Here is a 6,063-nt window from a genome sequence, read left to right as displayed (position 1 = left end):
GATCTTGTACTTTAATTCAAAAACTGTTGAAATATAGGAAGAATCTGAGAACAAAATTATTTTTCACTGTTAAATATGTGGATTTTGACTCTCGTTGAACAGTATTTCAACACATTTTTATATTTTATGTCCGTGATAAGTTATTAAACATATAAAATTGCCTAATTTATAGAGTATAACAGCATTGCCTAGCAATAGTGTCTCCATTTTTCAGTGCAGCAACTACTTAGATGTGCATAAATACTAAGTGATCTTTTAATTACAATGGAAAGAAGGAAATTGTTAGGAATAAACAGGGTTCGACATTCTACAGGAACAAAAGGAGTGATGATTCTAAATTAGTGAAAGTATTGAATCTCAGTTTTTAAAGAAAAATAAAGTTCAATTAGGCAAAATGACCTTGTAGTTAGAACTGTTGCAAGAACATCATAAGGAAGGTTGAAGAGGGGGGGAGAAAACTAAGGATGTGAAACTGAGCATATCCCTGTGATGTGCAGCATGGGGAGGAAGGGGAATTAACTAATGAACTTATCCAAACTACTGACAATTATTTTTAAATGTTCTGGAGAATTAGTGAGCTCTAAGAGGTATGAAAAGAGAGGGGGTTCATGTTACTGGTCCTTAAAAATGGCAGGGAAAGAGGAAGAGAAAGAGTGAACCTGTCACCTACCATCTGGTAAGCCTAACTCCAGTCTGCAGCAATATAGTGGGAAAAATATTAAAAGGTAAAAATCCTAAGCACTTAGGGGAGAATGGATCCACAGCCAGTACACAGCATGGATTTATAAAGAAGGGAAGAAAGGCACACACAAGCATTTTGGGTTTTTTCTTCCTATAATTGCAAAGTGGCGACTGAAGGTGATACAGTAGATATATGTGCTTAATAATGTATAGATTTGGATGTATGGGCTTCTGTAAATTAAACAGGATCTAGCAGCATGACACACACCCCCCACCAAAAAAAAAAAAAAAAAATCCAATGTAATTTGGGGGTTTCTAGCACAGAGGTGTCGTGTCATGTACCTGGGAAGTGATAGATGTGTCTCTCAGCACACAATGCTGATGAGATAGCACCTCGACTGCTGCTTTCAGATTTAAGCACTTTCAGTACCAATAAAGGTGAACTGGAAGGAGTTCAAGAAGCAGGGAAATGGGGAAGGAGAGGCCTATAGAAACTGTTTGACAATGAAATATGAAATGAAAACAAACATCTATAGCTTGGCTAGAGAAGGGTGGGAAGAGCAAGCGCAGTGCCGCATTCCTTTCAGTGGGAAGTTTCCCATGTAAACAAAATAGGGTCAAGTGCAACAATGGAAGCTGGGCAGAGAGTAACTACTAACTGTACTTGGCCAGAGCTCTGCCCTCTGCTCCTGCTGAGGCCCACTCGGACATTTGCTGGGAGGGTGTTTGAAAGGAGCAGAGGGAATGAGAACCTGCTCTGAGAGCTGGAAAGTAGGGGGGAGCAGTTAGACAGAGCTTCATGAAGCAGAATGAGGATAAATAAGGGTAATAGGTAGCTCTGTTGATCCAAGGAATGGTCTCCTAAGGAAACTGTTGGAGAGCTACTCCAGTAACCAAAGTGAAAGTGCACAGGGAAGGGAAGGGAAGGGAAGGGAAGGGAAGGGAAGGGAAGGGAAGGGAAGGGAAGGGAAGGGAAGGGAAGGGAAGGGAAGGGAAGGGAAGGGAAGGGAAGGGAAGGGAAGGGGGAAAGAGTGGAAGGGAGAAAGAGTGCAAGGGAGAAAGAGAGGAAGAAAGAAAGAGGAAGAAGGAGGAAGGGAGGGAGAGAAGAAAAGAAAAGAAAAAAGAAAGAAAATAAAAAAAAGAAGAGAAGAAAAGGAAAGGAAAGGAAAGGAAAGGAAAGGAAAGGAAAGGAAAGGAAAGGAAAGGAAAGGAAAGGAAAGGAAAGGAAAGGAAAGGAAAGGAAAGGAAAGGAAAGGAAAGGAAAGGAAAGGAAAGGAAAGGAAAGGAAAGGAAAGGAAAGGAAAGGAAAGGAAAGGAAAGGAAAGGAAAGGAAAGGAAAGGAAAGGAAAGGAAAGGAAAGGAAAGGAAAGGAAAGGAAAGGAAAGGAAAGGAAAGGAAAGGAAAGGAAAGGAAAGGAGAAAGGAAAGAAAAGAAAAGAAAAGAAAAGAAAAGAAAAGAAAAGAAAAGAAAAGAAAAGAAAAGAAAAGAAAAGAAAAGAAAAGAAAAGAAAAGAAAAGAAAAGAAAAGAAAAGAAAAGAAAATAGAAAAAGGAGGAAAGAAAAATATATTTTCCACCCTTTCTTCACAACACTTCTTCAGTGGGTTTGTCTGCATATGCAGACAGGGCTGTTTCTGAAACTGTGATACCACCAGGTATTATGAATATCTAATACCTCCTGAGAGCCTCTGGACTCCTGTCCAAGCACAGCCCTCAGCCCATAGGCTTCAGCTTCTAAAGCAGACCAGGGGAATAATTACCTCTTTCCCCATGCAAAAAACCCACTCCGCATGGTTATTTTACATTTCCCTGTTTGATTTGGGGTTTATTTGGGTTTGTTTTTATTTTTTAATATTTCCGTGTAGTTTTCTACCTCTCCAGCCCCACGTCTGTCCTTCCTTCCACGGCCGACATCAAACCCGCCGCGCTCCAAGGCGGTCCCTGCATTTTTCTCTCTGCCCAGGAGATGGTGCTGTGGATTTTGGATCGGAAACGCAGGGGCTGAGGCCGGGGCTGGAGTCGGGTGGCCGGTAGGTCCCGTCCGGTCTCGACAGGGAAGCTTCGCCGCGCTTCCCCGCCGAACCCAGACGGGACCTACTGGACAGCCGGGGAGGGATTGTCTCAGCTTGGATTCTCAAGCGCCGTTGATCCTTCTCCAGACTTTCCATCTTCAGCGGTGCCCGTCTGTGGATGGCATCCTTCACCCCAAGATGCCTCCATCTCTGCTGCTCTGTCGGATCAGGTTCATCAATGCATTTTGTTTTCTCCTCCCGCAAAGGGCTGGGGATGGGGGGGTCAGGGGGCGGGGTGGGGAGCTTTCTACCGTTTTGCAGCCCCTCTACACACATATATTCTCATATAAGCCTGGCTGCACACGCGTACCCACAACTTCCCACCACCCTGACCACTTCCCGACCTCCTTGGCCCCAGAATGCTGCGCTGGGGGCTGAGAGCATCGCCCCCTTCTCTTCCCCTACATATGGCCCCGAGCCCCAGGTGGGCTGCCAGACCCCTAACTACTTCTGGAAACGCTTCCCAGGATGGGAAATCATTGACCTCCTGGGGCTGCCTCTGGACAAGACACCTCTGAAGAGATTTGCACCAAGAGCGAATGCAATGCGGGGTGTGTGTAATTTAATTTCATATTAGGGTCTTTTCTTCACCCTGAACTTACATAAAGTTTGCCTAAGAGTGAAGACAACACACAAGCAGCTGCGGCGAACGAAAGCGCTCTGCCTCACCTGACTTAGCGCTGGAAAAGCCGGGCAGAGCTTTGCATCTGGGGCTACTCCCCTTCTCGCTGCACGGGCAACTCGGCGCCCGGCTCTGTCTCCTCTCAGGCTCGGTGTGCCGGAGGCAGGACGGGCTCGGGCGGAGCCGCTGGAGGAAGGACCGGGAAAATAAGGGTGATGCCAAGCCCCCAGGTCGCTGCGGGGGCCGTCCTGCCGCAGCGGGCACGCCGTGCCTCTGCCCAGAGGCTCTGTCCGCTCTCACCTGAATTCCAGGACCCTTTGTATCCCCTGCCCCTGCCTCCCGCCTCGCCTGGGACTGCCCGAGCCGCTCACGGTGGAGGCTGGGTGATGCTCCGGAGAGGCCGGCGCAGTTACTTCTGCAGCTCGGCTCCGGGTTGCTCGTTTCCCAAAATAACGACCCAAGTTGAGTGGAGCCGGTGGCAGAGGGCTGCGGTACAATTAAACCAGGTAACGAGACGCTGGGCAGATGTGTTTTCATTGCGCTGTAAGATAAACGCAGTGTTAAATGCCTGACAACTTCCCAGAAGCAATCAGCAAAAGTTTACGAGTGCATAAACCTCAAAGACCATTCCTCGGTATTTTTATAAGCCCCGCATTTAAAGCTTCTATAAATTCTTCTGCCTGCTTCCAAACTAAAGTTCCCGGAGATTATTAAACAGCCACTTCTCCGGGAGGGAACCCGGGGGAGTGGAGAGAGGGAGAGAGACAGGTCACAACAGGCGGGAAGGCAAGAGTGGCTCTCTCTTTTTGTTCCCCCCGCCCACCCGGCCGCCTCTCCCCCCACCACCCTTCCCCAAGCTAAAGTTTGCCAGAAAGTTAGCTTAATTAAAGCTCGGCAAATCATAGATGAATGTATCGGTGACATGACTGGGATAGAAGAACGGGTGTGGGGACGGGACGGACGGGACGGGACGACACAACCTGACCCGAGAAAGAAAAGGAAAGGAAAGGCTGAAGTAAAAGAGAAAGCCGGGCAGAAGCAGGGACAAGCAGATAAACAGACCCACAGGCAGAGCGGCAGCAGGCAGGCTGAGGATGAGCGGAAACCTTAGACGAAGAGAGAGAAATTGCAGACGCAGAGGGCAAACCTGAGCGAACGCATCCGAGGACAAGAGGAGGCGGCCGGGACCCCTCGGAGGGTGCCGCGACACCCCTGTCCCCTCCCCGCCCCGACGGCGCGGCCCGGCAGCGCCCGCCGCCCCTGGGGCAAGAGAGGCGGCCGCAGCCTCGGGGCAACCGGCCCCGCCGCAGGCGGAGTGGGAGCGTTCGCCGTCTCCAAAGTTACAGGCAAAAAGAGGAGGGGGTAGCACTGCTGAACCCACAGATCAGCGGGAAAGATCGAGACGGAGACCTCTGTCCTCGAAGAAATACGCTGGGAATAAAATGATTCCCCTAACCGTGAAATTGTAGTAACCGTATCCATCACCCTTAAGTGACCACAAGTTTTACAAGTTTGATATTAAACAGATTAATATTTAAAAAAATAAAAAGAAAGAAAAATCCCTATATGACAATTATAAAGCCCTTTGTTTATCATTCCAGAGAAAAAGAAGTTGCTAATTGGACAACAATAACCCTAAAATGCTTTTGGATTAATAATGATAGAGGTTAACCGTGGCATCTCTTAGAAAGGGGGAGGGGAGCGAGGCGCTCAGTGACTGTGCGCTTGGACGGCGACCAGGGACAAGCACAGCAGCCAAATGGGGCTTGGGGGGGGGAGGGGGGGGGCGGGTGCGGAGGGTGAGACACCCCCCCGCCTCTTCGGAGGGCTCGGCTTGTATGTTCGTCTCTGATCCGAAGACACGAGGTGAGGAAGGTCTGTATTGTAGTCATGTCCTCGCTAGATGAAATCTCAGTCAATTACTTTGAAATCTGCAGCTTGGCTTCTTTTCATTCTTTCCAGGTGAAAATTCAAACGTTTTCTGTTGTCGCCTGGTCCTTTCTTTCCTGAAACAAGGCACCCAACTGTTCTGATATTACCATTCAAAAACAGGTTCTGTGGCAAACCTCATTTGTGAATCTATTACAGAGATTAATAGATTATTTCTCCTTTTTCAACTAATTCTCAGTGGGGAAATTTAACCATATGGTAAGGAGAGAATTAGAATTTCATCACATTAGAGCAAAATGTAATGAAAAGAGTCCAACACCTGGGGCCAACTCTGAAAGACACAATTAAAAGGTTTTTAATGAAACCAGAGAAACCAAAAAATTTCATAGCCTTCAGTAATTCTGCCACATAAGAATGATTTACTGGAAGTGTTGGGAAATATTGTTTTTACTGATGTCAGAAGAATGAAAACCTGCCACTAAATACTATGTGCGCTTACAGTGAAGAGGGAGCGAGCTGCTCGCCTCGAGCGTTAGAGGACCAGTGGGACAAAATTCAGACCAGCCTTAGGGTTGCCACTTCAGCTTCTGGGAGAGCGCAGGAAAGCGTGTGCCCTGCTCCGAGGTGAAGCCCCGGGAGGACAGCAGGGGCTAACCGGGGCGCTGGGGCCGCTCCCGCCCTGGCACCGGCGGCGGCATCCCGGCGTTTGGGAGCGGCGCAGGGTGCTCCCTCCGAGCCCGGCTCGCCGGAGGGACGGAGCTGCCAAGAGCTGGTCAATCATAATAATACAATAATTAAAA

The sequence above is a fragment of the Gallinula chloropus genome (assembly GCF_964237585.1).
Source record: "Gallinula chloropus genome assembly, chromosome: 2".
In the NCBI taxonomy this organism is placed as follows: domain Eukaryota; kingdom Metazoa; phylum Chordata; class Aves; order Gruiformes; family Rallidae; genus Gallinula; species Gallinula chloropus.
This window is presented reverse-complemented; position numbering follows the sequence as displayed.